Source organism: Mytilus trossulus, chromosome 9 (assembly GCF_036588685.1).
Source record: "Mytilus trossulus isolate FHL-02 chromosome 9, PNRI_Mtr1.1.1.hap1, whole genome shotgun sequence".
Lineage (NCBI taxonomy): Eukaryota > Metazoa > Mollusca > Bivalvia > Mytilida > Mytilidae > Mytilus > Mytilus trossulus.
In genome coordinates, this window is record NC_086381.1 from 3,313,964 (window position 1) to 3,325,986 (window position 12,023).

The following is a 12,023-nucleotide window of genomic DNA, read 5'->3' on the forward strand; positions in this document are numbered from 1 at the left end:
GTCAATAACAACTTTGAGAACATTTTTTTATAATTGTGGAATTTTAGATAGACCAATATATAACAACATCTGTTCATTTCTTATGTTTCTGCTAATTATCAATTCAAAATCTGGTGTTTGAATGGGTCAATCTTCTCTCTCTCTCGTATCAGGGTCTGATCCATGATCTATGTTAAGAAAAAGGGGGGGGGCAAATTTAAAAGATTATTTTGCTTAAAAACACATAATTGACAAGAAACACGAAATTTATTTTGATAATGAAACTACCTATATTCCAATTGCATGTGTCTATGATGGTAATGAGAATAGAGAACAAGTTCCAGAAAATTTGATGGTAAGAGAACAGAAACGGCATATGGTAGACTATCCATATATCCGTACATACATGCATAATATATATATGGTTATTTGACCTTCTCATGCATAGAAACAAGTGCCTGAAGTCTGTAAGCAACTGACATGTCTGTTACCTTTTTAAAGGTTATGTTTTGAATAGTTTTATAATCATGTGTAAAAAGAAAGCGTAATTTTAAAAATGGACACAGTTTTGTTGTTACGCCCCATTTGTGGGCATTATGTTTTCTGGTCTGTGGTCCATTTGTCTGTTCATCCGATCGTCCTTGTGTCCCACTTCAGGTTTGAGTTTTCGGTAAAGTTTGTTTAATCTGACATCAGACTCAGACTTCTTTTGAACTAAGTATTACTGTGCATATTGCTGTGTGTTTGGTTTTTTTTCTTCTTTGGCTACAGGTTTAGTTTAAACATATTTTATTTGTTAAAGTACAAATTGAGTAAGACACAAGTCAAACAGACTTATGAAGTTTTCCCCATTAAACATTTATAGCAATATAATACAAAAATATATGTGTGAGCATGCATGTATAGAATGGTATATCTATTTAGTATATCTATAAATAAATATGGATCAAAAGACAGGTAAAGGGAGAGGGGGTTTAAGATGTGTAAGCCGCCGATTTTTGAGCCTGTCCCAATTCAGGATTATCTGGCCTTTGTTAGTCTTGTGATTTGGACATCAATGTACTAAAGACACATTCTTGTTATCAACTATTTTGATGTATATAAAATAAATATTGTCATGATATTTATCACAGACCAAGTCATACGACATTAAGATTAGTGAATGCGAAAGATAAACTAGTAAACTTGACAAGAACTCCAATAAAACAAATATAATGAATATAGAAAATTTTTAAGAATACAGATTTATTTGAGATAGTATCATGTACCAGTTTTTAATGCTATAGAATGATATGGTTATAAATCTGGATGTCTGGAATAGATAATAAAAATGAGAAGAATTTCAAAAAATCAACCCTAACGATCCTCTACATATGTCTAGAGGGTGGGATTGGGGTTTACTTCAATAATTAATTGATAGGGGTGCCGCTGTTTCGTTACCTCGCCCTGTTTTACATTTTCAAAATATATACCTTTTCATATACTGCGTAGGAAAAAAAATACTTTTCCCATAACAATTTGGTTTCATGCGGTTTTATGTAGAAGAGGAATACTTCAGTGTCAAAAGAAAAATATTAGTTGATAAAGTAGAAAAGAAGAAGATGTGGTATGTGACTTGGGACAGGCACATACATCAATAATGTGGACACAGCGGGAACACCAAACAAGTTGACAGTCAAAGAAGTTATGGGAACTTTAGTGTTTTTATCATATATATCTGATAGTTTTCTTAACTTTTTACTTATTTCAAGCTTAAAAAGGTCAACTATTCCAGAAGCACGTTCTATCACCTTGTAAATAAAAGTACCCCCCCCCCCCCCTTTTCAACCCCAACTCCTACCTAAAACATAACTACTGTAATTGAAATACACAGACATTTAAAAACACCCTTTAATGCATGTGTCTGTATCTATTTATTTTAGATAATTAATATTAAGATTTCTTAGCGCTAAATATGTGTTCTTGTCTTTATATTGTTCTTCTTGTCGCTAGTAAGTGAGACTCAACCCGGCACTAAATGCACAATCTGTATATATCAGCAATACCCGGTGTTTTGTTTATTGTTTGTTGATGTTTCAATATTGCTTTCCCCTTAACGTTTACTTTGGAGTTTTACAATTTGCATCTTAAATTGTACGTCTGTTGCAAAATATTTGAAATTAAATCTTGTAAAATAGAAAGCAAATTGCAGTTGCCATGGGCACAGATGTGTTGCTAGGGAGAAACAACAGTGAATTTGGCAAAATTGTGCATTTAATTATGTAATAGGTACAAGTGAAAAGTCCACACCATGCTTACAACAGGTTTAATTTCAAATGTAGATATATAAAAGCTGTATAACACTCATATTTGATGAGTTTAACTCCGCCATTATATTGGTTGCTAGGCAACAGAATAAACGAGCTAGACCCAAAATTCAATTATTTTCAGAAGGTCTATGGTATAGTCTTACAACATTACAAGTTAAATGAAATTTGGGGGTGGGGCCAAAAATGGCCCTTATAGCCCCTACTCCAAATTTGTCATATCTGTTTCAAAGAATAAGATAACAAAAACTTACAAAAATTTTTTAAAAAATTACATAAAAGGGCAACAACTCCTTTAAGGGTCAATTGGCAATTTTTGTCATGTTGACTTATTTGTAGATCTTACTTTTCTGAACATTATTGCTGTTTACGGTTTATCTCTATCTATAATAATATACAAGATAATAATCAAAAATGGCAACAACAAAATACCAATTCAGGACCAGCAACCCAACAATGGGTTGTCTTATTTGTCTGAATTTTAAGGCTTGACCTGGTGAACATTTTTACCCCTTTGTCAGATTTGCTCTAAATGTTTTGGTTTCAGAGATATATGCCAAAATCAACATTTTACCCCTTTTTTCATTTTTAGCCATGGCAGCCATCTTGGTTGGCAGGCCAGGTCATCAGACATATGTTTTTAAACAAGATGCCCCAACAAGATCCTTTGGTTAATTTTTGCTTAGTAATTGTATAGAACATGTTAGTTCACAAGGTGAAAATCCGAATGGAAATGTGTCATAATATCCCAGTCAATATTTCGACTCCAAGCACCAGTCTAAGATCGTCTTAGCTGTGTTTCTTTCTTATCATGCTTAATGCAGTGTGCTTAGCGTACTAATCAGTATATACAAATTTAAGAGTCTAGTTTCACTTTGCTGTGCTTGAAACACTGACAGGACCACCAAGGCTGTTTTCAAATAGTTTTAAAGAGGCTTGGATATAAAATGATGTATGACAATAAAGAATGTCATAGCGACCCATTGTGTATTTTGTTTGTAACTGGTAAAATAAAACATATATTTAAATACAGACTTGATTTGACTGTTGGAAATTAACCATTAAATGTTAGATAGATACACCCTACACACTAATACTGCATTCTAAGACTGATAAAAACCACATGAGAATAAACTACAAACTTGACAGCAAAGATACAGAAGAAACATTAGACCAAGAAATTTATAAAAAGACTTGAAAGCAAATTTTCTCAGATTGAAAGAAACATTAATTAAGTGTAAGTGTGATCACTGCAATTATAACTAAGATAATGCTGTTAAAATTGATGAAAAGCTGCAACCCTATCTAGTCACTGAGAAGTGCTACAATGTTTATATATAAGCAGCACATAATCAGTAAAAAGAAAGGCTGTTAACTTGTAAATTTTTGACAGCAGTACTTTTAGAAGTTAAAATGTTTACTCCAGATTTTTTTTTAAAATAAGAACTACACAAAAGAAAAAAGAAAACTGCACTTCCATTAGACCAGTACATCAAGCCCTTATAAAGAAATTAACATTCTCTCCCTAACTACTCTACATGCAACTCTCAATATTACCCTCATTTACTCATTTTTTTCTTTTTCTCCCTATAGAACATATATCCATACATACCACTCTCAATATTTACCCTCATCCTCCCTCCATTTCTCTCTTATCCATACCAACCTTAACCACCTATATTGGCCTACTCTGTGTGTTAAATATCCCCATGAAAGTGTTAGTTGATGAAAAGATTTTAATCATGAAGTACCAGGCATGGAAGAATGAAAAATTTCTATGCTGAAAAGAAAATGTAGACTTTTCATGTTTTTTTTTAATATTGAGCCAATTTTGAGTTGTAGTTTTTATTTCAATATTAAATGGTTATCATTATTTTCAAAATTAAGGTAACAGCCGAAGTTACAATAAGCCAAAATGTGTGATGTAAATTTCATTTAAAGAAATTATCCTTGGATAACCATTTTGCAGCCAAAATATATATTTGATTGAAAGGTGTAAAAAATATTTAAAAATGAAAAAAAATTAGTCTAAAGTAAAAATTGCCAATAGTTTTAAAAATGCCAAATGGTACAAAAGTACCTGTCTGCTAATGTACTAGCCAGCTGACCTGAGGGTTATCTGGACTTTAAGGTGCTAGTTCACCAAAACAAATGGCCGCAGTGACCACCCGTCTCTTCCTTTCGGAGTACCAATTTTAGAGTCTCTGATTTGACAAAAGCATGACTTATACAGCCAATAAAAAAAAACCTGACCCATTTAACAAATTAAAAAAAAAACCATCCCCAATTAAAATATGGATAAAAGATAAATACATCCCCAATTAAAATATGGATAAAAATTAAAACATCCCGATTAAAATATGAATAAAAATATAAAAACTTCCCCCAATTAAAATTTGGATAAAAATTAAAAACATCCCCAATTAAAATTTGGATAAAAACATATTGACATAGCGACGGGGCTCTGCCAAACTTGTACCAGTAAAGCCGATACATGGTACACGGTCTGACCAAGTCACCCTTGGTCACAGTCCAACTGAGTGATCGATCTCACTCAGTTCATGCATGGTACAAAGAAAAGTTTTAGACCACGACTCGGTCGCAGTCTGACCAAGTTACCCTTGGTCACGGTCCAACTGAGTGATCGATCTCACTCAGTTCATGCATGGTACAAAGAAAAGGTTTAGACCACGACTCGGTCGCAGTCTGACCAAGTTACCCTTGGTCACGGTCCAACTGAGTGATCGATCTCACTCAGTTCATGCATGGTACAAAGAAAAGGTTTAGACCACGACTCGGTCGCAGTCTGACCAAGTCACCCTTGGTCACGGTCCAACTGAGTGATCGATCTCACTCAGTTCATGCATGGTACAAAGAAAAGGTTTAGACCACGAATCGGTCGCAGTCTGACCAAGTCACCCTTGGTCACGATCCAACTGAGTGATCGATCTCACTCAGTTCATGCATGGTACAAAGAAAAGGTTTAGACCACGACTCGGTCGCAGTCTGACCAAGTTACCCTTGGTCACGGTCCAACTGAGTGATCTATCTCCCTCAGTTCATATCAGTACTAGCAGATACTTGATATGTATGGTGGGGACGTTACTATACCTAAATGGGAGGTATAGTATCTGTGAACCCTAAACACAGATGGCGACTTAACTTCCCATACATGTAATCAAGTATCCAATGCTATTACTGATAAGTTATATTATATTTATAAAATAACTAATGAAAAACCTACCACAATAATAAGATAAAAACATTGCATCAAAGTTTCCTGTGGCAAGAAGTGAAATATTTCTTTTATACAAGTTCAAATGTACTAAGTAGTCCAGTTATAGTTGGTTTCCTTGAAGGTTTTCAAAATGCTCAAAGAAGAATGTCGACCTTTGGGTAAATACAAAGTGACAGTAACTCAACAATAGAGTAAAAAACCCCGAAAAAAGCTATGAAAGTGTCAAAGTACAGTCTTTCCCAATAAACGATAATAACTAATGGTATCTTATTATTTTTGCCTTGCAAGTCTTTGCATGAAAAATGTCACATTTATGTCATACAAATGCTAGTCAGATTACCTCCACATAGCTTTGAAATAACAATCAAATGTTGATAATTGTCTTAAGACAATGTACCTTCATTTTAAAGTTATATATTGTGCAAAAAACAACAGGTCATGATATTCTTGATACGAGGCTACACAAGGGTCACATGACAGACAATGTTAGTACTATATACTAATAGTACACATTAGTAGGTACATCTTTCATGCTGTAGGTGTTAATAAATATAGGTCGCTGTAAGCATGTTGTAAGAGATAGCGCCAATATAACAAAACATGATACAATTTCAAATGCAGAAACCATTATGGCCTAATTTATGTAAAAAAAAACAAGCGAAAAACCCACTTTGAAATGATTACCATTGAATTTTAAAAAAGTGAACCTCAAAATCGACAGGAATCACCATACCCCAAAACATAATTCAGCAGATGGAGAGTTGTCTCATTGGCACTCATACCACATCTTATCATAGTCTCATTGTCACTCATACCACATCTTCTCATATCTATGGAATGACTTTACTCTAAAGGGATAAATATAACTTGAAATATTATTACAAGCAAATACCAGCTTTCAGTCTTGTGTGGTCTGACCCAGCCAGGGATTTAACTCCAAAAACTTCCTCTCAAAATAACTGAAACAAGATTATTTCTAAAAATCGGAACAAAATATTATTTTAAAGAAGCATAAAAAAGTTCAAATAAATTTTATTTCTTAAACTGAGAAGTGATTTATGTAGCGATCACCTTATATAATACTGCTACTTAAAACTTAAGAATATGGCAATATTGAAAAAAATACATCCTGCTTTAAAAAAAAACTCAATACATTGTAGGGAAGAATCATAGCTAGGTGTTTAATTGTTACAGAAATTTCAACTTTACAATCGTTATGAACTAGCATACAGGGAATTAAGTTCATGTTATTCCACTTGATAATAGTAAATAGTAAAACAAATAATAGTAAATAGTAAAACAAATAATAGTAAATAGTAAAACAAATAATAAATTACATTTTTTGAGACTACTAAACATACAAGTAAAACAAAATTCTATAAAATATACCATTCTTTCTAATGCATTATGAAATACCATTTGACATTTCTTTTAAACTATTGCAAAATAATTCACTTACTAAAATCAAGAGGAGCAATGTTCAATTTCATGGACAGGGTGTTAAATATTATTTTAAAGCTTATGAGAAAATATACCAAGTAACAGGATTTACCATTAAATTTAAAAACAAGTTAAATCTTTTTTTCTACAAAAAACAAGAGTTGTCTCCAGGAGTGAGTGAGTATTTGCATTAAGCCTTATCATGAAGTACTGTTACCAAAGTACCTACAAATATGGGAGATAACTCATTAAACTTAAAATGAAGTCATAATTGGGAGGAAGGGGTGTTTAATATCAGATAATATTGAGAAAGGAAGCACTTTTGTAGATGATGACGACATAAATATAATTTGAAATCCCCATGTCAGACCAAACCACTTAATGCATTATCTAGACCGGTTTACAAGCCAATTTTATTTACAGAGCTATAATACTGTCATCTTACTTTATTTACATCTTATATAGCATATCTAACAACAAATATATAACAATTATATATAAAACTAATACATTCTAATTTATTGCAGGCCTTCCATGCAGTGAACAAAACTAGCTCATATGAAAAGATAAACAAGTGTATTCCCTCCCCTTAACCCTTAAACTCGGCCTGCTAGTTTCCATTCCTCACAACTTATGCTCAGTTTGTTAAATTCAAAAACAAGTTAAATCTTCTATTTGCATTAGCCTTATCATGAAATATCAAAAGTATCTACAAATATGGCGATAACTCATTAAACTCTAGGAGTAGTTATCTATACTACATGTAAATTGGATGAGAGTTGTCTCATTGTCACCAATTTCACATCTTCTTATATTTATATACCTATAAAAGGAGGGTAGAGCGTAAGGACAGGAGTAAAACAATATCCCCCCAACTGAAAGGGCATAAAAATAGATTTAAACCAATGGCAGCTGATTGTTATCAAAGGTCACATCAAAGTCTTACATTAAACACCTAGTACATGTATTAAATAAGACCATATAGGGGGGACCTGTAGGCCTATGAAATTCAAATGCAATCAACATATCTGGTTTAAAAGAATAAATCTTTACAACTGGCTCTCACCCTCTTTCTATCTCTCTCTTTAAACATAATTGTATTATACTACATATTTTTTTGTCAATAAGTGTTTCCAAGTTCCTCAGATCAACAGAATCCATTCTTCTTTTGCTTCAGTTGATTTCTAAATTAACAAGCACGCTTTGTCTACAAATAGAAAATAACATTTATTTCAAAACATAAACTAAAATTCACAAAATAATATAAAAATGTTGATGTCAGAAGATATTTACATTTTATCCATATATGGGGTAACCAGGAGATAGAGCTAGGCTAAAGAAATTCTTCATATGAGGCAGTTCAGAATTGTATTAAATCTTATGGCATCTTAAGTATGAAATGCCACCATTGTACTTATATTTTACCTCAGATTTGTTTAAAATAAACATGTCAATTTTTTCAGGCACCATGGATTGAAAATTTTCATTCAACCAAGGATAAGGACAATATGCCTTCAAACTAGTTTAACCCTGCCACACTCTGTATGTGCCTGTAATTCAGTGGTTAATGTTTGTTGCTGTGTTTTGTTCATTATTTTGGACATGAATAAGGCAGTTTGTTTTCGATGGGTTTTTTTTTTTACAATTTTCATTTTTTAGCCCATTTATAGCTGACTATGTGGTATGGGTTTTACTAATTTTTGAAGGCAGAATTGTGACCTATCGTTGTTAATTTCTATGTCATTTGGTTTCTGGTGGAGAGTTTTCAAAATTGCAATCATACCACATCTTCATATTTTTATATCTGTAATAAGGTATTGTATTATTATAGAAGTAATAAACTAGAATAGATATAGGAAGATGTGGTGTGAGTGCCAATGAGACAACTCTCCATCCAAATAACAATTTAAAAACTAAACCATTTTAGGTTAAAGTACGGCCTTCAACACGGAGCCTTGGCTCACACCGAACAACAAGCTATAAAGGGCCCCAAAATTACTAGTGTAAAACCATTCAAACGGGAAAACCAACGGTGTGTCATTATCTTTAATATTACATTGAAACAAGGATTTAATGTAACCTCTAGAATGTTCATTATTTTTAATATTACCTTGAAACAAGGATTTAATGTAACCTCTAGAATGTTCATTATTTTTAATATTACCTTGAAACAAGGATTTAATGTAACCTCTAGAATGTTCATTATCTTTAATATTACATTGAAACAAGGATTTAATGTAACCTCTAGAATGTTCATTATCTTTAATATAACCTTGAAACAAGGATTTAATGTAACCTCTATAATGTTCATTATCTTTAATATTACCTTGAAACAAGGATTTAATGTAACCTCTAGAATGTTCATTATCTTTAATATAACCTTGAAACAAGGATTTAATGTAACCTCTATAATGTTCATTATCTTTAATATTACCTTGAAACAAGGATATAATGTAACCTCTAGAATGTTCATTATCTTTAATATTACCTTGAAACAAGGATTTAATGTAACCTCTAGAATGTTCATTATCTTTAATATGACCTTGAAACAAGGATTTAATGTAACCGTCATCATACATACCTTAAGTTGGTATTATTTAACATCCAGGTCCTACTTTCCTTCAATTTTCCTTCAGTAAATCATTTACGTGTTTTTAAAATATCCAGGATAACTGAAAAAAAATTGAATCTGATGATGATAACTGTGATAGTTTTAAACACTTATTGAAGGCGGTATGTTAACCAGTAGTTGTTATATATCTTTAAGTCTCTGGTGGAGTCAGTTGTCTCATTGGCAATTATACCAATCTTATTTCGATATCTATACATGTATATGGAATTTAGTCAATTAATTAACATCTAATGATAGCAGTTAAATTAAATACAATATTGCTAAAGTGACATATAGGTCCAATGGGCCAGGTGTAAATATCAAATTGCTATGTATATACATGTAATTGTTAAGATGTATGTTATGATTCACATGTCACTATAATAAATAATAACTTATAACTTACTAATACATAACATTTTATCTAATAAATATACATGCATATTATCATGGCATAATAATACTTCTTAATTTACTAGGCTAATTCTTTTTAGTTTAGTTTTTTATTTGTAGTTTATGCATGATTTATTTTTTCCACCTATGAATTCTTATTTGTTGTACATATTTTGGTCACAACTGTTAATTGTGACCTGTGGAGCAGGAACTGTGTACCCTTCCTATTCTTTTAGGAGCACCCTTGTTAAAATTCTACATTTTGTTGGGTTGATATAGGGGGTCATCAATAATTGTCAACCATTTTCCAAAGTGTACAAAACAGGGCATACACTATTTCAGACCCCCTACCCTCCCTTAAAAAGTATATATCAACCATTTTCAGATTGCAAGACAAAATTCAATCATTCTTAAAAAAAAGATTAAGAAAAAGTCTGTTATAGTTAAGTTTAATATAGAAACTTGCATTGAAAATAACTGAAACATATCGGACTGTTTTATTTGATAAATAAAAAAATGCATACTTTAAAGATGTTGAATTTTTTTTTACCACCCTCCCTAATCTAATTTTCTGGTTAGTCTTAGATTGCTCCCTTAGAAAGGAGTAGGTCCGGTAAGGACTGATTTTGGCCTCAAATTTCAGGTTCATCTGACGAAAGATTTTGACCACTTTTTAAACACTTAAGTGTCTATTTCATTTGATTCAATTAGTAAATGTGACAGATTTTAACTGATTTATTCATTAAAAACGATCTGATTCAAGCTTAAATATGAAAAATCTACCAAATATGCCGAAAAATGTCACTTTTCAGATGGTTTTTGTCAAAAATGAAAGTGGGCGCATCCGTGTTCATCCTCAACCTTTATATATGTTATATATTATCATAAAATACAAATTGCATTTCATTATCAAGGATGAACACGAATGCGGCCACTTCTGTTTAACACGAAAACCGTCTAAAATTTAACTCAAATGCTAGAATTATGAAAACTTCAGTAAATTAGCATGACTAATATGTGCATTGTATCGTCAAAAACAGCCCATATTTATGTAGCTGAAGAATTCGACTGTCCAATGAATACTAAAAGTTTACATTGTAACGATTTTGTAAAACTGCTATATTTTGGGGCAAAAAAGGGGTCTTACTGGACCTACTCCTTTATCCCTTTTCTACCCTTAAACAGAATATCAATGAATATTTTTGGTGCTCCATGTTAATTATCTTGTGGAATTATGTAATACTATATCCAAATGTGAATTTATACATCAAAATCATAACTACTCAAATGAAATGACTGGACATCTACTACATGTACCTGATGCATATTTACCTTGTCTTTTGAATGTCAAAGCTTCATGCAGACCCAGTTGTGATGTTCCTCATCTGGGAGATTAATCAGTATATAATCATTCTTCCTTTTTACAAGGATAGGTTGTTGACATATTTCTCAATCCTAAACCTGGAGAACCAGAGAATCTTTACTCAAGCTTTGTTTCCTTTAAATCAATTGCAGACCAAGGCTGACGAGTCAAATCTACCAAAAATTTCATATCAAGAGTTGTTTTCTCCTAGACATCCTTTATGTTCATTCAGCCGGCTATTTAACCCATAACTGGGGCAAGGGTGATCAAGTGCTAGGGATGTCCGCATGTCGATCGGCCTACACACTTCATCTCTAGGGTCCTTGCTACTCCGAGATCCTCTACAGTCAAGCCTAGGACACTAGATCCTAGTTACCATGTGCTGTCACGGGGAGGCACTGTAGAAGTCTTGTTAGTGTAGAGGCTATGTACTGGAAGGAAAGTCTTACGCACTCAGCTTTCTTTTCACCTATGAATATAGGCTATCCAGCGGCAGTGTAAGAGTCTTTGACTCCCAACCACACTAGACGCATACACAAACCTGTGGTAACACCACCAGCACACAAAAAAAAAGGGTCACTATTTCAAATTTAGAAAAAAAGAAGGTTATTTATTTAAATTTGGAAAAAGAAATTATTATTTATTCAAATTTAATTAAAAAAAAAACAAAGGTTTATTTATTTATTATTTTAA

At 32.4% G+C, this 12,023-nt stretch overlaps 1 long non-coding RNA gene across 1 annotated transcript; it reads right to left on the reverse strand.

Moving 5' to 3' along the window:
• Positions 1–6,539: 6,539 nt before the first annotated feature.
• Positions 6,540–11,537, reverse strand: LOC134684977 (uncharacterized). The gene is made up of 3 exons (XR_010101240.1): positions 11,300–11,537; positions 9,545–9,635; positions 6,540–8,170 (listed from the first exon to the last, which is right to left on the reverse strand). It is a non-coding gene; the product is annotated as an uncharacterized LOC134684977 (long non-coding RNA).
• Between the last annotated feature and the right edge of the window lie 486 nt (positions 11,538–12,023).